This window comes from Dermacentor variabilis, chromosome 11 (genome assembly GCF_050947875.1).
Source record: "Dermacentor variabilis isolate Ectoservices chromosome 11, ASM5094787v1, whole genome shotgun sequence".
Lineage (NCBI taxonomy): Eukaryota > Metazoa > Arthropoda > Arachnida > Ixodida > Ixodidae > Dermacentor > Dermacentor variabilis.
In genome coordinates, this window is record NC_134578.1 from 12,906,867 (window position 1) to 12,929,893 (window position 23,027).

Sequence of the window (23,027 nt, forward strand, 5' to 3'; positions counted from 1 at the left end):
AAGCAACAAAAATGCCAAAAGTTCAGGTAGGGTAATTGCACTGCGCTTGGCAATACTAAAGTTGGATCCGCGTAAGCTTCTTTTCGGCCCTGACCGAGCTGCTCTTGCGGATAACTCATGTCTTTATCTTGTCTACACGTAATCTCGCCAACACCGTGCACTCCAGTGGAAGCCACGAGTCTCACCAGCCAATCGGAAGAGAGAAGCAGAAGTCCTTGTCTGCTTCTGATAGCTTTCCGCGTGAGGCCCACGGAAAATTAATGAATGAATAAAACTTTATTTGAAACATCTCTTCTTCCGTGCCGACGGGGTCTACGGAATGCAGGCTTTACGGAATGGTTGGTAGTGCGCAATGGGCGATCCTTATTTCCTTCTCTAGAACACGCAGCCAGCTTTGGTTACTAATTGGCAAACACAAGCCCAAGCACTCGCTGCACTGCACGGAATTAGCGAGTCTTAGCGTAGTCTTAAAAGGCGCATACGCCTCATAACCCAGTCGTGACATTGTGATGTTGATGATAATGATGACGAAAAACTTTATTCTTCTGAGCAAGCGAAATCTCTGGCCGTGGTGGGCGGCCTCTTTATTCCAGGAGGCATTGGACCTTGGCCTCCTGTAACGTTGTGTGTGTCTGAGAGAGAGAGAGAGAGAAGGCGCACTGTTTGCTTCTACTGAACAAATTTTCTTAAAGTCAATTGTTGGAACTACTTCGATTTCTCTGAAACCTCCGTAATGTCTCCACATGTTTGAGACGACCACGCCTCCTAGAAGTGTTTAGTTTGCTGCCCGAAACATATCGTGGCAAATGGGGATATTCCGGCACTGTCGCATTCTATTGAATTCGAGTGCGAGAGCACCTGAATGCAACGACGAGCTGTGCACACAGTGGAAAACAAGCGCGAAGCCGAACTTGCTTTCCACTCCGAAAATAGCCGCGCTAAGTATATATATATATATATATATATATATATTTATACTGTGACATTACGACAGGTGCGCGCCCGTGCGCCCCCGGCAACCTCGCAGGCTCCCATTTATCAATTTGACGCTTCTATAACTCATACTTCTTACAAGCATGCGATTTCGCGCATGCTGTAGGCCAGCTAGCACACTACAGATATCACAGGCCGCTAGAACATTTCTTTTAAATAGGGATAGTAATCTTCTATTGTCCTGATTTTGCTGTTTCTGGCTCCAATTTCTTGTTTTTCCGAAAAATACGTTAGCATTAGGAATGTCAAAGTACGAAAAAGTGCTTGACAGAGCAACAAAAAGAAAGGAAGAAATGTTAACCAATCAAGAGTCCGGTTGGCTACGCTACGTTGGGGGAAGGGAGGAGGGGAATAAAACGAAGGAACGAAGAGGAAGAAGGGGGAGAGAGGATGGGCGAGAGACCTGCACGGACAGCACTACGGAGTCAAAGGCGCTCGCTCAAGCCAGACGTTCTCAGAAAGCACAAAAGTACCTTCACTTCCCTCTCAGCCGATCATCGGTGGGGACGATGTTCTAGTATTGACTCTTCAATGAGAGGACGATCATCTTGTTTCCTGAGCGCGTTGGGCAGGGCTTGCATTTGTACTTAAAACGGAAGAAAGGGGCACAATAGGTTGTGAATCTTCTCTTCGCAGCAGCAAATATCACACGCAGGATTGTCAGCCATTCCAATTAGCCCTGAATAAGCTTGCGTGAAGTCAACTTCCAGCGACAACCGACACAGAGAAGATACGCTTCGCGTCGGTGCAGTCCAGCCGAAGGTCCGAGTTCCAGCGAAGCGTTTAGTTTCTGCAGGATGGTGCACCTTGTACCTGTCGCATTCAACTCAGCTAACGAAAGTGCGCATGCTAGAATGCGAACCTGTCTCGCAGCGTCTGTCCTTCAGAGAGGAAGGGGGCTGCAGCGATTTCGCTGGTTTGATGTCCGAGCTGACTTATGCGGGTCATTATTTCCTATGATACCGCAATGGCCTGCTAACCATTGAAAACGGATGTCATGGCTTTTTTCACTTAAGTGGTGGATAAGTACCACGATTTCGCACGTCAATCGATCGAGAGTCGCACGTCGGGGAAGCGACTGTGTATATTGTAAGGTCGGCCTTGAAGTGCCGAAGACCGGCAATTTTCTGCAAATTGGCTGTACCCGCCCTGTTATGGCCAAGACGGCCAACAGTATTTGAAAATAAGAAATAAATAAAATTTCGGCCTTTGTAATGTGCCTGCTACATTCTAAAGTACCATGGGCAATGGTTTGCGTGGCCTCAAATGGAATATCTGTCAAAGTTACATTGATGGCATCATGACGGTGGCCCCTGATTTCGCAACACACCTCTGCCGCCTACAGCACGCACGGGGTTTCTTGAACAAAGCCGGTCTGCAGCTTAATCTCAATAAATGTCGCTTCGCCGCACGCAAGTTGACGATCCTCGGCGATGTTGTCTCCAAGGGTGGCATTCTTCCGGAACCCGCAAAATTGCGGGTCGTCTCTGCGTTTCTTTAGCCCACTACAATAAACACCTTCGCATTTTATCGGCTTATGCTCTTATTTCCGGCGCTTCGTTCGAAATTTCGCATCTATCCTATAAACCCTGGACTTCACCCCTTTTCGACCTTCTGTCGCATACGTGAACAGGTCCTGCAGTTCGCGATCGAACACTTCGGCACCAACTTCCGTATTTTGAGATCCGTAATCATTTCGTATACTGACGCAATTGTGCCCCAGAGTGATGTACGTGGTTGCTCGTCATCCCGAGAGCCTTCAAGTCAAAGATCTACTCTTTCTTCCATTCGATCTCCCCGTGTGGCCACGCCGGCGTTTTCAAGACGTACGAAAAACTTAGGCACCGCTACTTCTAGCGCGGGATGTACACCTTCGTTCGGAACATCGTCCACCCTTGCCATGAATGTCAACAACGAAAATCTACACCGCATCTCTCAGCCGGTAAATTCTAACTTCTGCCAAGCCGATCTTAACTCTTTGATTGTGTTGCTATAGGCGGCGTGCACGCCGATGGCCACGCCACTGGTGGCGGCCTTGCGCGGAACGCACGGGAGCGGAGCGAGCCGCGCGCCGTAGCACGCCGTAGTTTGCTGCGTCGCTGATAGTGCTTCTCCGTCTTATTTGTGTTTTGAGAGCAAAATAGGCAACACCCTTCGCAAGTGTGGGATGGCCAAAGCTTCCGAAGAATGTCGAAGAAGAATTGTTGCAGGGTGGGGGGCTCAAATACCGGCGAAAACGTGCCGGCGATAGCGTTCTAATTATTCCCCGCAAAGCCTCATCAGCAGGAGCAACGGTGGCAATGGATCGTCGCTTCGGCGCGAAATTTCTTATTCTCATCCTTTCCTTCGTCGCTTCGGTTTCTTTTATTAATATTTTTTTACTCGATTGTAGTTAGACGCGTAAGCGACGAAGTCCTTCTGCAGTGCAGCATGTGGTTTAAAGGCATTTTGCTAAAGTACAGAATGCCGTTTGCCGCTTATATTGTTTTCCGCTTCTTTACCTCGTTGGCCTAGCTAGGCAGCACGACTGCATGAGCGCATTGTGCTGTATGTTAAAGCTACAGAAGTTTGCAAGAACTGACATTTTTAGTTTTATGTGGCCCGGTAAATCCTCGCACCAGCTGTCGCGCGCTTCATGTTTTTACATCTATTTTATGCGTGACTTCGCACATGTTTAACTGTTGCTAGTTGCTTCATGCATAACTCTTGATTCTTTTGAGCTGCGAGGTTTTCACCCTGCCTCGTTTGTAAAGGGTATAAATCACGCTGTGTCTTATCGGAATGACGCCAAGCATGTGCTTCTTTAACAGCTTTATTCATTTCGCCTGAGGGCATCTTAGATATCGTGTTTTTTTGGGAAATGTGTTTAGAAAATAGGTAGCTCAGGGCGAGAATTGCTAATAGTTGCTGCATATGGTATTTCGGTCCATTTTTCGCTGAATAGTTCGCGTCACGTTTGGTAAGTCATCACACCTTGATGCTGTCTGAGCAGACTTAACACGCCGAGTGATTTGTTTGTTTCACAACGTAGTCGCTCCTTGCAAGTGAATTTTTTACTCAACTAAATTATTTCTTATTATGCTTACGCCGCATAGGACTAAACCCGGCCTTGCCGCCAGCGCTGGATCTAATTTGACTGGCGCTGCTCTGCCTTTAAATATATCATGTGGCACCTCTTTCTAGTAACATTTAAAAAAGTACTGCAACGTTAGACTATAACTTTGTACGTTTCCAAGCAGCTCCCTTAGGGAATTTAAAATTGCAAAAACTGCAGCGCGAACGGCAGTTCATCGGCGGTACAGCGCTAACACGCGCTTTTATTAACCCGTGCGTTTGGTGGCTTCGTTGACTACAGTGTACGCGTTTCTATCAATAAATTCGCAATTATTCTTCTTCAGGCGACTTTCACTACACTTATTCGGCGGCGTCACATGTATTCATCGGCAGAAAAATCACAACGGCATATGCAGACATCGCACCGTGCGGATTTGTTATCGAAGTCTGCACTAACGACGGGTGCTTATTATTGAAGTACAGAAGCAGCATTACGGCAAGGGTAGAATTAAAGAAAAAACACGGTCGAGACATCGCATTAGTCAACAAAATTTATCGGCTAGTTTACATGAGCTCCACTTCATGTAAATGGTCTTCATGGCGTTTGTCTGCGGGACGCACCTGGGGCGTGTGTGGACCATGTTGCCCCAAACACCGGTAACATCTTGGTCATACCCGCTCCCACAGAGGTCTGCGTCTTCCCTACAGATGTCACCGCAGAAGAAGCAGTCTCGCGCCCGAACAAAGGACAAATCGCAGCCGCGAACTTCAGTCACCCTCGCTGCAAAGCGTTGTCGTCTGCTACTGCTCCCGCGCGTATTGTGGGAAGCGCCCGCTAGGTGGCTATCAGTGGCGCCTCTATAGGCGGTGCACGGGGCCTATAGACCTATATAGGCCACCTCCCTTGACTACCTCAGGCAAAGGATGGACTATAGGGGCCGTTGACCATTTGACACGCTATACAGAGGTTGCCGCCCTCCCAGCTGCTACAGCGCGGGAAATCACCACTTTTATACTGCGCCGTTTTGTGCTTCGTCATGGAGGGCCTCGTGAACTCCTAAGTGACCGACGCCGCGTCTACCTGCTTTAACAATGCGCTATTGTTTATCACACATGCATCACCTGTCCCCCTCAAACAAATGGTACCACGGAACACTTTAACCGCACCATTGGTGACACGCTTACTATGCACATCACATCCGAACACTACAATTGGGACCTAGTTCTCCCCCCATTCGTCACCTACGCCTACAAAACCACAACGCAATCCACTACCGGTTTCTCCCCCTTCTATGTTCTTTACAGCTGAAGAACCTGAAGAATGTCGTCAGTTGGCCCGCCGCTTCACTTCCGACGATCAGAATCACCAAAAATCAAAACACGATGCTTGCAATACAACTCCAACTTTTCTACTCGGGACCCTCGTTTGGCTGTTCCCCGCACACCAGGGCTCGCTTCAAAACTTCTTCCTAAATACGATGGTCCACACCGCGCTCTGCAGCAAATTTCTCCCACCAATTACCTCATAGAGACACTCACACCACCGTCTGACCTGCGTCGTCGCAACCACGAAGTCATCCAAGTCCAGCGGCTCAACCCGTATTACTATTATGCGGTCTCATCTGCAGACTAAGTCACCAGGTTGACTCCTTTTTCCGATGAGGCCATTATAATGAAGAACGCCTGGTCTTAGGCAGCAGGATTGCCAAGACACAGCAGGATTGTATCCCCACCCCTTATGTATTACCTTTACTACAAAGATGAAAATGAAATGGAACATATCGCGTTCCGCAGAGGGTTGATTTCTGGGACTGTGCGCGTTGAAGCGCTTTATCAGCGCTCTACCCGCCTCGGCCATGTTCCAGAGACGCATGGAATCCATCCTGTGGGGAATACCGGGCGTTCAAGTTTGTTTGGACGACGTGGTTGTGGCCAAGGAGGATAATTGCAGTGACACGGCCTGACGACAATGCGGAAGCCATAGCAAGCAATTTCTCAGTTCCTGACTCGAGATTATCAATGCCCTGTCGCATGCAGAGCAGTTATATTTGGCTCACGTGTTCACCGCCGCCTCTACGACAGATAAGCAATGTTTTCTTACGATGTTCGAAAAGTTCCCCGAAGCCTCTTTAACGGGGACTACCATGGCGGAAAGCATCACATAGTGGATACTCATTTGCGCGTTTGGGAGGTACACGTTCTTTGCGATCAGTTTGTGATCAACAGAAACCGAAATTAAATATCTGCGTTAAAATTCCAAGAACCAATTGCGCACAACTACAAGCAGGTGAATGATGAACCATCGTCTGGCCTTTCGTACGTTCTTGCGCTGTCGTGTTGTTTCCCGATAAAGACTAGCGCTCTAATGACGATTATTAAAATGCATTAACGTGACCAGATGGCTCCCTCGAGCAAACGTTTGCACGTCACCGCTGGGTGACTTCAGGGTGGAGGATGAAACAACGAACTCTTTCCGCTGACGAAGAAGGAACGAAAAACTTTATACAATATTTACAGATAGTGGACGATAGCGTACATGTAGCTGCAAGAGCGCATCAGACCGACTGGGCGGCTGGGAGCGACTCTCTCCTCACAATGGACCAGTTCTCCCTTTAGCCCCACCCCTTGTCGGCAGGAACCACTTTGGCAAGTGCTCACGTCACTGGCGTCGAATTCTTGATTCGTCGCGGAGATGGCTGGGTGCTTGATGAAAAGAGCGCTACGAAAACGCGGACTAAAAGAACAACATGTACGACGGACAAGGCGCTACTTCCAACTAAATTTTTTTTTTGAAGAAACAGGACTTTGACAAGTGTATGAACAGCATTCTGGATCAGTCATGTGCTCCTTCTATAATGAAGTGCGTCGATGACCACCTGGTGGTTGTTAACGACTTTCCGGGGTCTAGGCTAGATGACACTGTAGAATCGATAATTAACACATTTAGAAATGCATCGGAGGCTCTAAACTTCACGTGCGAAAGGCCTTGTGATAACAGCATTCGCTTTCTGGACCTCAATCTCACTCTGATGAACACGCATGTCTGTTTCGAATACCAGCCGAGGTTGAACAAGCAGCCAATTTCATACGACACTGCGCGCTCCAAGCTAGTAAAACGAGGAGTTGCAATGACTTGTCTAAAAGAAGCGGTAAACAAATCTTGCAACCACAAAATACAAATCACTTTCAATAACCAAGTTTCAAGGCTACGCCTAGCCGGTTTCCCTTCACTCTTGATCTCTAGCGTTTGCGATAAGCTTCTTCAAAAGATCAAACAGGCAAGAGAGGGCGCTAACACAAAAAAGCCATTTGATAGGAAGAGATTACATGCGATTCCTTATTGGCACAGGGTGTCCCACAACCTCCAGAAGGTGGCACAAAGGCACAGTATCAGTCTTCTCTTCAGCGCACCATGTAAGCGGGCCAAGATATGCCCTATGATGACAAAAGCAAAACCCGAACCATGCTCTAAGAAACATGCAGCGCAGTACACTGCTTGCAAAAGTAATGTCGTATATGAGATACCCCGAAGTTGCCAAAAGGTTTATATCGGTCAAACCGGACGGTGTTTTAATGAAAGGGCGCGTGAGCAAATTGGGCTGTAAATAACAATGCGGGGGGCCATCTGGCAGAACACTGTAAACGTCACAATTGCCGTCCGTATCTTCGTGACACCAGGTTTCTGGCATGGTCTAGAGATAGACTAGAACGGGAGATATTGGAAGCTTTGTACATTGCAAAGGCCGAGGGCACGTGCATTAGTTGCCCTTCAGTGACGCTTACCGAAAATGAGATAGGGAGGTCGTGATGCCACGATGGGCCATTCTTGGTTGCATCTATTTGAAGTCCTGTTTCTTCAAAAAAGACATTTAGTCGGAAGTAGCGCCTCGTCCGTCATACATGTTGTTCTTTTAGTCCGCGTCTTCGTAGCGCTTTTTCATCAAGTATGCAAAACCAACTCGCCCACATCAAGCTTCTGCTGCTTCAGATGGCTGGGTGCTTCTTGAAGTCCCCGTCTTCGAATTCTTGATTCGTCACGGAGACGTGGAAGCACCCGTCGCCTCGCTGATATGCACTTGGTGCACGTTGTATGGCAGCCCCGTCGCCTCGATGATAGGCACGTGGTTTGGCACAACACAGTCATAGACCGATCCGCATAGTTACGATGGTAAATTGAAAACTTCTCGTACTTAGTCATACAGACCATACAAGCAAAGAAGACCGGGCAGTGAAGCAAACAAGACAGGCGCATGATCTGTATTAATAAAGATCCCGTATGGCGAACTAACTGGTTATACCTTTATTTATTGCAAAAGGGACACAGTGTGGCGAATCAGGCAACTGAAGTCATGGGAAAAAAACGCGTCAGCTATACTGTTGCACCAGAAGCGATAATGTTTCTTTATGACAGTATGGAAGGAATTCATGGGTGCCGAGAAGGACAACACAAACACATATTGCGCACGTTACACAAAGGAATCATAGAAGTCGAAAGCATAAAACTAGAGGAGCGCAGGAATGGAGGGAGGTTTAACAAGTACGAAAAACATACAAGAATGTGAGCGTGACGAATGAGTGAGTAAAACTAAAAGAACAGATGACATTAGGTAGCAAACGAAATACTTCAGTCCGTTGACTCCGACGTTTGAAAAAATAACAAAATCAAAGATCGCCGTTTGGGCACCCACAGAATTTTTCTCAGTCCAATGACGCCAAAGCTTGTCACCTCTTACCCTTTATTATTGAAGAATGGTCTTTGGTTGTCCCTGGCTGCATGTTCTGGATAAATGATTAATGTACACGAGCCTACATGGCGTATTACTGAAGTACTATAGCGCCAAACAGACGACACAAGAAGAAGAGACACGGACGAGCGCTTCTCTTCTTGTGTCGTCTGTTTGGCGCTATAGTACTTCAGTAATATGCACCAACTAGCCCAACAAAAAGTTCTGCTACATGGCGTAGTTGCGTCCGCTATCTAGAACATAGCTTTCCTACGCTCGTGCTTACGATGTCTGTTGTTGACAATTAAGCTGGCGTTGATAAAACTTACGTGCAATCTGCATTTTCATACATTCTGAAGGAAAACTGTCCGCTGAAATGATTTTGTCTAAGTCTGCAAGTTTAGAGGACCGTTGATTCAAGCACATCCACCTATCATTACACTTCTTCCGTGTCAGCATGCCATTTTATTTCGCACTTGGATATGGCATGGACCTTTTACGGATCATCCTATAGTGAGGAGCGAGCAGCATGGCCACATCCTACCCCTAAAATAAGGCATAGTGCCTGAACATGTCATGTAGGTTTCGATATGCAAATTCATGCCAGAAACGTCCTTTTGAATACGACAGCGTTTCGCGAGCAAGCACCCTGACCGTGCCGTACGCCGCAGTGTCCTAAATGCTCATGTGGACGCGAATGCAAATTTCTCCTTCAAAGGATTTCTCGCGTAGACTGTGCAGATATCTCTGTGGGGCATTCATGAAATGTATAAAATGCCTTCAGGATGAGCCGCTAGCCGCCCTTCTGGACATAAGATATTTTCGTGGTGACATCGATGAGGAGCGTGGTACTCAAGACAAGCCTTCACTGCTGTCGCAGTGGTTGCGTGTGTGAAGATGCACCCCCTAGAGGAAAAGAAAGGACCAGTATAAGACGACGCATAAACGTAACTTACAGTAGCAATATATATTCTAGGCACCAGAACTGTGAGGGCTACTACCCAGGGTAATTGAATTAGACACTCAGAAAACTAAATTTGATTCTAGACAAGGAAAGATCATCACAGTATTGTTCCGCTTCGAAAGCCAATATTCTCTGCATGGCATCCAAATTAAAAGAGTATCTCAATATGAACACTTAGGTGTCATTCTAATCGAACATGTTTCTTGGTCTAAACACATCGTATTTGTAAACAGGAACGCCCTAAAACATTAGATTATTTCCGCTACACTTTAGCTAAGACCCTTCCGCAATACTGAAATGCTATTATATATAACGTTAATTCACCCTGCTCTAGAATATTCATCTGTCGTTTGGTTCCCCTTCAAAACTATGCGAAATAAGCTCGCTCAATAACGTTCAACGAAAATCTATCCGTTTCATTTGCCAAAGGTACAGCCACAGTTTCTTACCATCACAGGCTCAACAATCTTTGAACATTGAACGTTATCGCATTGAAGTCGTAAATCTTTTATAGGCAATTAATAACTTCACCTCTGGTCTTTCTACTGTAAATATATCACATATACTAACGCAAGTTGTAACCGTAGCTCCCACGTCTTGAACATATGAACATACAACCTATTTTTGCTCGTACCAACACATTAAAATACAGTTTTTCTCCACGTCAGGCAGAGCTTTGAAACTATCTACCCGGTAACATTCGTTCAGTATCACTAAAAGATTATGTAGCTACCAATTGTTAATCACCTCGCCAACATGTAAAGCGCTTCTTGTTAATCATTCATTTTTTGTGTCTGTGCGTGTTTTAATGTATAATATATAATAATGTGTATTGTTCCCACTCCTGCTATGACCCTGCATTGGGCTACAGTATAAATAAATAAATAAATAAATAAATAAATAAATAAATAAATAATATTCTTCTTTGCAAGGAAACTGCAATAAAAACTGCATCGAGTTCCATTTTGTCTGCAGAGCAGTTAAAGGGCTGCTTTGTCAGGTTTCTTTGAAAACAGGATTTCATAATTGCTATATTTGCGTACTCTTAAAGCTCACTCAACGTTGTTAATATGAAACTTCGACTAAAACACGACTCAGTGATGCCGCGATGTCTTTTCATGCACCCCATGCACATTCAAAACATACATGCGGCGCCTACAAGTGATACACTCATGATGGAACACTTCTATGCGAAACAATACGTCACACAAAGACGCAAAGAAATAAAACATTACACACACGAAGCGTAGATTAGCAACTGTTCAACAACAATGACGGAACAAAATCTCCGTATATCCGGCCTTTCTTTCAGTCAGTGTCATCAAACAGTTCTTGCCTTATATTATCGCGATTGAGTCAACTTCGGGTGCCCTGACTATGGGCATCAGGCGCATAGCTTTTAGCGTTCACTTTTAGGTTATTGTTCGCAACCACCCCAACAAATATAAACTACTCAGCTATTTTGGTTTGTACATATTTTTATGACTACGTGACTGAAATGTTTGAGACAGTACGTTCTAACCGCTTTTTGTTCCACAGTTCTTTTTTTCGTCTGCGAAATTATGAATGCTCAGACACGCAATATACCGAAGCTGCAAGAGGGCTCCACGTGAAGACTAGTTCGCAATTAATTTTAACCCCCCAACACAGGCTTTAAGAAAACATCAGTGTACGGCATGATTTCAGCTTATGATGGCAGCCCGAAAACAAATTGTTCTCGCTGCGATCACCATTCCAACCCGCTACCACCTTCCCAGCAACAGATCCCCGACTTCATGCAACCACTCGGCGGCAGCGAGCAGGTCAGCCGTAGATGCTTTCTTTGCACATTTCGCAGAGGTCTGGAACCCGCTATATCACCGGCGCTGTCAATATACCTTGAACATCAACAATCAACACTTTGTGGCGAAGATGACGAAACATAGAAGATTCAAAATTTTTCGATAATGCTTGGATTGAGCTACAGCATTAATTTCCTTTATGTTGGACAGCTTCACGCAGGCAGCAGTGGGACATGAGCGTTCATCTGCTAGGACTCATTCAAAACCGACGCGTACCGTTCGAAAAGGTGCGAGTCTTTTTGACAATATACTGCGTCTGCCAGAGCGAAAGCGGTGAAGAAAAATCAGACAGAACACCGTGGCCTCACCAGTTGAGGTCATGATCTGAGGCTTATGTACAATTCAGCTCAATGCACGAATAATTTAAATGAACATAAGTGTTTGAAGCGAAAGCCGTAGTCGTAAAAAGGAGGCAGAAAAAGCCCTGCCACTCCGCTTCACCACCACGCGGCGCGGCATCCACATACGATAACGATTCAGGCTCGAATCGACGACACTGTAATTTTTCTTCTCCGAATTGAATTGCTGGCGTCTACGTGCAAGTATTGACTCCAACGGACACCGGGCGGAGCTGTTCAAGGCTCACTGTGCATAATATGGCACCAACTACAGTGTCACCGCTTCGAATACCAAGGAAAGCTGCAAGCTTTCCCAAGGCGCGAAAATATCAGAATACGAATGTCCCTTTCCCTGCATTTGGTGCCTCAAAAAAATTACTACCGAAGCAGTCTGTACAGATGGTTGACCACCGACTCCGGAACATGTGATCCCGCGGTGTTTATCATTGGTATTATTCCAACAGTTCATTAAACGACGGCGTGATAGGCTGCCCGATCCCCGGTACGCAGTCGCTGCTTGCACTCGGCTGCACAAGCCTGCTCTTGTGCACGGGCAGCAGCATCGGCACGGCGTAGACGACCTCGTTTCCGGGTCTGCCGGTGGCGTTGCTGATCGAAAGCTGCCTGCTCCTGAAGAGTACGAATGACGCGTGATCTAGCCTTTTCGAAGCCGGAGAGAAACTGCTGGGCGCGCGCTCGGCTACGACGGAAAGCAACGGCGTCACTACTGGCCCAGCTAATCCAACACCATCAGATATCACAAGGCCTTTTTCACTCCTATCAATGACGTCATGTTACCTGGCCCGACCGCCATTGAGTGATTTTTACGTCACCGCTTTCATCATGCTAGTCTTGTCAATGGAAATTTCGGGCCAGGGAGCGTGACGTCATGGACCGGAGTGAACAGGCCTTCTGTTATTTAGGTGGTGTTGGCTAATCGCGCGCCTTTTTTCTGTCTTTATTTCGCGCATGCGCATGGGGTGGCGCTGGAGAAGTTTCCTGCGTACAAGCGACCAACAGACAGACGGACGGACGAATCCGCTAGCCACCCCCCCCCCCATATACAGCTTCGCTGTTAAAAAAGAAATAAGTGGCCCATGCGAGCACAGAATCCAACAAGATTTAGTCGATTTTCTTGCAATAGCACATAGAAGATCGAAGTACACGGGCACCAGATACATCTATTCTCGTGGACCACTTTCTGTGGCTATGAAGACAAAGCTACGGGGGCGAAGGGCGCACAAGTGAGAGCGCTTCTGAAAAAGTGCCGCGTTTTCATCCACGTTATTTTAAATTGGGAACACCTCATTAGCAACAGTCAAAAAAGTCTAAATGCATCACTGAATGTAAAAGCTTGCTTATTTTGCGGCTTTCCCTTCCGCGTCTAGGGAAACGCGAAACCGTCGCTCGTGGGAGTTGCATCGACTCAGCGTCTCTTCCGAGCAACCAAAAGCACTGTCAAACGCTGGTGGAATACTTGGCGCGCTAACACATGTGCAGGGCAGAATCCTGCTAGCACTCGACGTCCATAAGGCATTTGATAACATCTCACAAACTACAATACTAGACGGACTACGATATGTCGGGTGTGGAGAAAGAGTATTTCATTACGTTCAAGACTTCCTGAGCAGCCGCTCCGCGAAAATAGGACTGGGTTCAGCACGTTCTGCCCTGTATCGCCTACCAGATAAGGGCACTCCTCAATGATCCATATTGTCACCACTTCTTTTTAACATCGGCTTACGTAGAATGGCCTTGGACTTACAGAAGAACAGGGACCTTGGCTGCGCCATATATGCAGACGACATTACACTCTGGGCCTGCAAAGGGTCCAACGGAAACCGACAGGAAACGCTTCAACAGGCCATCAACACCATTGAAAGCTATATGAGGCCAGCAGGCATGAGGTGTGCTCCAGCGAAATTGGAGTATATTCATATTAGACCTAGACATACACTAGCGACCAGGGCTCCGGATCTGCAGCTCACCTTGGAGGGAGAGCCCATCAAGAGGGCATCCCACCTGCGCGTACTGGGAATGTGCATTCAAGAAGCGGGCAGCATAGCGCTCTCCAATCTCAGACGCACTGTTCGGAGCGTAACCGGGCACAGTTGCACCCAGCCGAGAAGGCATGACCGAAGCAGACACCATGCAACTAGTAAACGCCTTCGTCATTAGTCGTCTAACATACGCTCTGCCTTTCCAAGCCTCGCGGCGTAACGACATCGAACATGCGGATAAGCTCATAAGAATCGCCTGTAAAGCAGCACTCGGCCTGCCTGAAAGCACAAGCACGATCCGACTGAACGAATTAGGAATGATGAACACTTTCGAGGAATATGCAGCGACCACTCTAATGGCGCAGTGTGAACGGCTAAACACGACACCTCAGGGACGCTCGGTTTTACAAACACTTCACTATCCACTGACACCACAATATTGCGGCGACGAAACAATCCTACTGCCATCTGAAATCCGAGAGCGGATCCACGTGGCGCCAATCCCCCGTCACATGCACCCAGTCCATCATGCGGCAGGGAGAGGCGCGCGGGCAGCCACCTTACTAAGGCGGCGAAGCGATCCGGATACTTACTGTACAGACGCGAGTTCGTATCACAAGAATACAGGCACCCTCAATACATTTGCAGCAGTCGTTACTAGCCAAGGACGAACAACCGTAGCAGCATCTACACACACGGAATCGGTTGCAACGGCCGAAACTGTGGCCGTAGTTCTGGCCATACGCGCCGCGGAAGCTAAGGGCCAATCGGCCTACGTGCTGACAGATTCGCAGGACGCCTGCCGCCTCTTCCTTGGGGGGGGGGGGAGGATTGAGGCCTTACCGGGCTGCGTCTTCCGCATCCTAGGAACGGAACTCACCATGTATCATTGTGTGACCTGGTGCCCGGCGCACACAGGGAGAGCGGGGAACGAACGGGCGGACCGCTTGGCTCGAGGCATGACAGGCCGAGCCGCGGGCCACACCGCCCGAGAGAAAACCTCAACACCCTGTGCGCCAAGAGAAATCCTCGAATTACAACGGCTAAGTAGGCGAACCAAAGCCCTTCCTACACAGACAGGAGGCAAACACGGGACTGGCGCCGCCTGCAAACAAACACTTTCCCACATGTATACAGGCTACACAACATGTACCCAGACAAATACTGCAACAAATGCCCGTGGTGCGAAGGAACAGTGGAACACATAACATTCCAGTGCGCGTTACGTCCGGCGGCTACCACCTCGGCGCTGCTAGACAACACTCTACATAACTGGTAGTGGGAGGCGCGACTCGCAGAAGTGGAATTGGGAAGTCAACTGGCGACCATTGACCAGGCCCGGCGAGCCGCTGTAACCAGTGGGGCGCTGGAGGAGGGGGCTCCACCCACCATAACCAAACAACCTCTATTACAATAAACACATGTGCAGAAGCTCAGCCCCCGTAGCTTTCCCTTCATAGCCACAAAAAGTTGTCCGCGAGTGAAGGCTGTCATCCTCACCTAGAAGGTGGCGGCCTTGAACTTGACCGTCGGTGTCATTTCCCGGGACAATTATCGCCCCTGTTGCCGCTCTTCTTGGATGGTGGTTTGGCGTTCTGCATCAATGGAAGACAGGTAGATATTCTGAAGCGACAAGAGCAAACAATTTTAATATCTATTAAGTTTTGGAACCGCAAGGAGTCTATCTTAAACTAGGAATTTCGACTTCTAGTACATGAAACGAGACCGACATGAAACGCACCTCGGTATGTTGTGGTGGCGTGCTCAAACGGCTCCCTCCTCCCTAACATCATATTTTACAATTCTCCGTCCAAAAAAGAAATAGAACAAGACTTGAACATAACCATTCACTGAAAGTGAATGATTGCGTAGAACTTTACTGTGCAATTTGGGGGAAAGGAGGAGAGAGAAGAGAGGCCCATAAACTTACAAATACATATTTTCGTGCGCCGCCTGGCAATTTTCTTGAGACTGTCGAAACTTGAGCGCGAGAATAAGAACAGAAATCTGTACTTCATTTTTTTTCACGAGCATATCACCATTATCTCTCGATAAAAAAAGCTAAGAAGGGTAATGTGCGTGTCTAGGATGATTTTTTGTTTTTCCTTAAGCTCGATAAAATTGTTTGCGACGCGTCGAAATTGGCGATTCTGCAGTTCACCGACCAACCTCGCAAACGCGGGCAGGTTTCGGAGGCTGACGATTGTGCAGCGACGAAGAACGTGCAAATCGGGCACAATAACTTATTTAGAGGAATTTGCTTACTGTACCCGTACGCAACTGTTCTAGCGAATTATGCTCATCTGCACCCCGAGTTAACCCACGAACTATGGGTTCCTCAATACTACCGGATTAGTACTTCTTGGCTGGGCATGCTGCGCATAATTGAGAGCGGGACTGAATTTCGATGTACTGTACTGTGCAGTTTTCAATAAATGAGCTTGATTCTAAGGGGAAATACGCACGCTGATAGTTTGAACTTGGCTATGAGCTTGTCGGAATTTCATTTTCACGGTGTAGCATTGGTTGGGAAAACCCCGTAGTGAACGGACCATTTTCAAACTTCGCACCTGTCTAGTGAAGGGTTAACTTGTGGATGGCTGCGTATTATATCAAATGAAGAATGAGGATCTTAATCTGATGGGGCAAATAGCAGGCTCACTATTTTTCTATTTCTGGGCAATTTCTGTTGTCTCCTTTCTTTCGGCTGCGTGATGGTACCAAACCTGACGTTTCTGACGTGTTGTCGGCTGCTGCAATTGCTTCCGCTGCACGCAGCCTACATACAAGCATGGCCTTCGAGATTGGCTCCTGTTACCTTGAGATTGCCGCACCCGGGAACCGCGAATTTTCTGTTTAAACTTCCAGTTCAATTCGCCGTCTTCCCGTCTCTTAACATCACGTCTATCAGTTTTATTCGATCAATATTTGCCGAATAATATGTCTGAGCGCAAAACTCTCGAACATGCTCATTTCCGTTCAAAAGCTACAAGCCGAATGCTGGACGTTTACGTGTGTCCATAGCCACGCAGGTTCTGTAGCATTTCTTCGCAGTGACGACCACAGGTGACATTGCGTCCTAGCACACGTGGTCAAGAAGGTGGAGGCTATTAAGGCATAGCCATGCGCACTCTTGAAACGTGCACTTTAAGGAACCCCACGAAGTTCTACCATCTCGTCATGTTCCTTGCCCCTTACAGGCGACATCCAAGATCCGGCCATTCAAAGCATAGGCAATGGTTGATTGTTTGCTCGACTCGGTGACTGTTTCAGCTTAAAGCAGTAAATCAACCCTAGAGCTCTAAGGCAGATGAGTGAAGGGTCCCTATGAAATCGATGCTACGAGGTGCTTTTTTGTTTTCAAAATCCGTATTCTTTGAAATGCGGCGGTCATGATTGGGAATGAAAGCCGCGGCGGGAACTCAAACTTTCAACATCGTTCTCAGCCGTAGTTCCTCACAATTGTGGCATGACTGCTGCGCAAGTTGCTGGCTTTATCCAACTCCCTTATACGGGGACCAAGTACAGTCCCGCTCAATTCTGTATAGAGTGCACGAGCAGGCGGCACCGATTAGCTCTGATGGACGCGGTGGACGCCTGGCGGTGGCTTCTTGGTTAGAGATAACGCGCACTGGATACATAGATCTGCAAGACGGCGCACGTTGATGTTTGCATGAGGTGCCACTTGCTCAGTGCATTTGTCATGACGGGGCAGACCACTTGTGCACTCTACAGAACAAAATACCACAGCTACGTAGACGTAGTGTCTCCTACGAGACGGCTTACCAGTTTCGTCGGCCATCCGATGCTCGAGCGGGTCGCTGCAGTATCTCATGGCCGCACCAAACACGGAACTCAGGTCTCTGTAAATACCACCCACCACTTCTACTGGAATTTCGCGCAGCGCACGGCCGAGCGCGATCATCAGCCGGCGCTGGATCCTCAGTCCCGTCGAATGGGCGGCCACGAAGGGCAACCCGGGCCAGAGGCACAAGCACAGTAACTTGTGGTCATACGGCTCAAATCCTGGCTCCATGGTCAGAAGACAGGCGTGCAAGGCACCTCCTTCACTAGCCTGCATGGCCGTCGTGTTGGAGATAGGCTCCATCATCGAAGAAACCAAGTGTCCCAGAAGCTCGGAACAGTCAACTGTAGCAGCAGGAACGTCAAAGTGGTACAGAAGCCAAGGGCTAAGCCTGTCCCGCCGCATGAGCCAGCAATACAGAAAGGCGACGTAAGCGAGCCGATGCTCCCAATAGGCAATGGCATCGAGAGAGCGCTGAATCCTGTTGACGGCATTTACCGCTGTTTCGCCTTTCAGCCGAGAAAGCCAGGGCGCTTTGACGTCATCGAGAGAGTGCAGTTCGTCCGCGGACAGCTGGCCGAGACGAACGCAGAGAGCCTCCACGTCCTTGGTTGTCATCTGAGATTCTGGAGGTGGTGGAAGCACTTGGCTACCTTGATGGCGTCGCTTGGCGGCTGTGACGTTCCGCCGGCGTACAGGCACTATGGTTTGCTGGCAACGCCGAGAAACTTTTGTTCCGTCTCGTCGGCAGTTGCCGCGGGAGAATGAGCGGAGTCGCCGTCTGGTGGACTCCCCCTCGTCAGCTGGACAGTGGTTGAGCATGCGCAGAGTACAGATCTCGTAAAGACTGTTCCGTGAGTGTCACTGTCGTAAGGGCAAGCAAGCGCACTCATCCTAGCTTGCTTGCCCTTACGACAGTGAATGGAAATAATTGAATCTTGCATAGTCACATTTTCTCAAATACAAGATTAGTGATCGTCCTTATCGAGCATCTCTTGTGTGATCACTGTACCCTCCCTTGGCCACAGACGTTAAATTTTATTGCATCCCGCTGCTTGAACTCGCAACGCAATGCGTTTGACGCTGTTCTAAAGAGATCAAGTGGTCGCTGTAGGACGCGAATGAAGCGCTAGCTCACGTCACTACGTGTCTCCTTCAGTTCGATGTTACGCAAGGCTTGAGATTCCAGATAAGTGCAATCACACGATGAGAAAAGTGCTCAATGCAGAAAAAAAGACCTTAACGTTCGCACTCACCGCGTAAAATATTTAATGTCATCTTTATAATTACATTACTACCAAGGAGTTCCATCACCAGCTTTAGCTGTACCTCAAGAATTATACCGAACTACAGGAATGCGATTATGATGCCATTGCGAGGGATCTATTGCACGCTTAGCAAGTAATGTTGAGGTTTTCAGACCGTCTGCAAGGGTAACGCGCGATGAAAGCACAAGAGGAAACTGAAAGAATCCGAAATTGCGTGGCTGTGCGCGAGTTTCCTGTTACTTTAGAATACACGCTCCTTTTAACGTTTTGCATTTTGGTGCAATAATATCAAAATGGGGCAGGATATGTTACAAATTCGCTGTAATCACACTCCCACACAACTTTGTTTGGCAAAAAGGTGGACGCTACATGCTTGTAATTGCGCAAAGTATTTCGGCAGCATTTGACAATGCATTAGGTTTCCATAGAGCAAAAGAAACAAATTCTGGGGTTTTACCTACTAGAACCATGATCTCATTATGAGGCACTCCGTAGTTGGGGACATCACTATAATTTCGACTACCTCGGGTTATTTAACGTGCACTTAAATCTAAATACATGAGCTTTTATGGCATTTTGCCCCGATTTAAGTGCGGCTGCCGCGGTTGGAAATTGCACCCGCGACCTCGTGCTTAGTAGTTTAATGTCATTGACCCTTAGCCAACATGGCGGGTTGCTTTTCATGCCACATATACTATAATCCGCGTAGCTTCTGCGTGCAAGGCTTTCGGATTTGCGCATGCGCTGAAAAGTTGAAACCTAGGTGAACTTGATGCTCAGCGGTCTATTTTGTATTTTATCATTGTCATCACCTGAGTAACGTAATGCTATTGTTGTCATGAAGTAGTCGTCATACCGCCTGCCTTGTTCCATCGACGTCAATCTTTCTTCGTCATTGTACTCTGATCATACTGTCGTCATTGAATTGTAATTAGACTGCCCTTTGTCGTGCCGTGACAGTAAGACAGCCGCTATCATGCCTCCATTGTCAGACCGTCGTCGTAAAGCCGTCGTGGTCGTGTCATCGTTGTCACTCTAAATTCGTCATATGACCCTCGCCATGCTGTCTTCACCACACCATCGTCGTCGTACACTCGTAGTCATTCCATTGTCCTACCGTAGTCGTGCAACCATCCGTCACTGCATCCTCGTCAAACTGTCTTCGTCAGGATGCTGCCGCCGTCGTTACATCGTCATCATTGTAATTTCGACATCCGGCTCTTGTCATGCCATCGTCGCCACGTTGTCCTTGGAGCATTGTCATCACTTGAATATCGTCATTTCACTGTTGTCTTGTCGTCATCGTACCACCTTCGTTGATTCATTGAAATTCTCCCTTGTTCGTTATTCTACCTGCATCCATGCTGTCGTCGTTCCATCGGGATTATGCCGTCACTGTCATGCCGTCGTCCTCATTGCGACGTCGTCACACACATGCTATCACGCATTTGTTGTCATATCGACACCGTTCTGCCTTGTTGGTGATGCCATCGTCGTCATCCTCTCTCCTTGATCCGGTTTGTCGTCATACCGCTGTCGTCACGCCACCGTCGTCATAAGTCGTCATCTCACTGTCCTTATGCCGTCGTCTTCAAGTTGTCGTAGTATACCATCATCGTAGTTCGAAGAACGACCTTTCATTGTCGGCATGTAGTCGTCGTTATACGCCTTTGCCATTCGATCATCATCATGCCTGCTACGTCGCTCCATCGTCATTGCATCGCCGTCGTACAGTCGTCGTCATGCTTCCATACTCGTGGTCGACCTTGACAGGCGCGTTCCTTAGCAAAGTGGAACGATATAGGTCTATGTGGCATACAGGCGAAACAAAAAAAGTCTAATAATTACCAGTAAGCATGTTAAATAAGCGAGACTTCAGAAACGTAATCTGTCGCTAAATTGCTTGATTGCTATTTACATTACGGTCGACAGTCATGGTGAGATGAGTTCGACAGCAATTTTTCTGTGTACATGACGTAAGCTAGGCGTGAATAATTAATAATATTCAATAATATTCTAACACCTGCCGCAGCGAGAAATGTGTTGGTAAATGCATTATGTTCTATTCTTCATTACTCCGCGTTTTATGTTAGCCTTAAGTATTCGCTGAAACACGCGGTACACTGCTTTAGAAAGCAGTGCGGCGGTTACTGTTTGAACGTCTCGTAAGGCTGAACAAATATACGGCGCTTCTTTGTATCCTGTACTTTTTCGTTGCTAACAGCCTCTGGGAGCCACTGTCAGAGCCGTCGAACTTTCAATGTGCGTTTTACTTGAAAAGTAGGCCACAGCTTTCTTTTATTGCGATGCCTGGCAGCTCGTGTGTCAGAATATGGCAAAGAATTTTTAGTTCCTTTAAATTCTAAGGTTTGTTGCGGCACTGGGTGACCAACGTACAAATTTTATAGCTTCAGCTCTGTGCTGCTCGGACACTCGGACACCAAAGGAGACTTTGCAGATACCGTCGTTGTCGGAAGGCTTTAGCCATGGTATTCCGTGGCAAGCCTTCAAGCAAGCCTTTCGTTAATCTTTAGCCGTGGCATTGCGTTTCGGTTATTCAATCCGCCTGCACATTCAAACTTATCTCACTTCAGCACGTCTCGTCATGGAATTTTCACCTAACGTTTAGGCCGACATGATTGAAGCAATAACTTAGAGCGATAAAAACACAGAGACAAAAAAGGTGGACAAAGACAAGCGCTACTCAGAACTGTTTAGTGGAAGGATATTACATGTATATCCTCTTGTCACACATAAGCATACCAAGCAAAAGAGAACAGGCACACGCACATTAAAGGCAGTTGCGCAAGAAGTCAAATTCGGCATCTAGTAATGAGATAGAAGGCTCACTTGTACACCTATCTCTATTCTTCTTGATAAAGAAGGCCTCAAGTGCAAGCCTATAGAAGAGGCGTTGCCGCTCCTTCCCAGAATAGTAGTTTCAGAAAATCGAGCGTCACAACCACACGCGGTAACATGAAGCACCATATGTGCGCCCTCATCCTCCTTTTTCTTTAGTTTTTTTGCACGTTCCCTGAATCACCGTTTAAGGGAACAAGCGCAAAAACTAAAGAAAAACGAGGATAAGGGTGCGCATATCGTCGCTTGCACCTTGCACCTCCACCTTGTTTTCGTAGAACTATTCAGTCAAACTCTTGCCTTTGCTTCGAGTTTTTGACAAGTTCGATTTCGCCCTGCCATCTGTTAGCCGCCTGGTTAGCTCAGATGATAGAGCGGCTGCCCCGGAAAGACGGTGGTCCCGGGTTCGAGTTCTGGACCAGGACGAATTTTTCTTCAGCTGTGAGGCTTTTCTTTCGAGGAACCCGTGTGGGTTTCCTTCGTAGCAACTGCTACGATTGGGTGGATGTCTCATTATCCCTTTATTATTCAAACTAACAACACTAACCAACTGAATAAGTAAGCTATGTAACTGAAATAAAGATAGTCACTAATAATTTACCTAACTATAATAGCTTAGTAATTATAATTAACTTACTCACTAATCCACTAATAACTAACACACTGAACTAGCTAACCAAGTAGAACTGACTTATCCAACTAACTAACTGACTAGACAAAGTCCAAGTAGAGATAGCCGAACGAAACAGTTTCTGCAAGAAAGGCAACCACGGAAAAAGGAGAGGGGCGACGCCATTCATAAAACGGTGTCATGTATAATTTAAGCACAAACGCATTGCAGAATAAATTACTTTGCCAAGAGTTACCGCTGCATTTTCAAGCTACAAACATGCTGAAATAAATGTGGGATAGGCGCCTTTCCTCTGAAAGATTTGCATGATCACGCAGCCAGGCCAACGGGCGCGGCAGATTGTTCACCATCTACTCACGCACGCCAGCGCCTCTGCTGCTACATTCTGTACCATATTAAATTTTCGGGGAAGTTTCACGACCACAAGAAAAGTATTTAGCACCTCTGTTCGAAGAAAATATTTGACGCCGACTTGGAGCACTGGGTAAGTGCCCTATCTTTGTCATGTCATTATCATCGCTGCGCTGTCGTCATGCGGTTTTTGTCATGT

General features: G+C 47.3%; 1 protein-coding gene across 3 annotated transcripts in view; it reads left to right on the forward strand.

Annotated features, from left to right (window-relative positions):
* Positions 1-23,027, forward strand: part of LOC142564520 (uncharacterized) — a 48,920-nt gene that overhangs the window by 12,649 nt on the left and 13,244 nt on the right. The gene's annotated exons all lie outside the window — the stretch shown is intronic.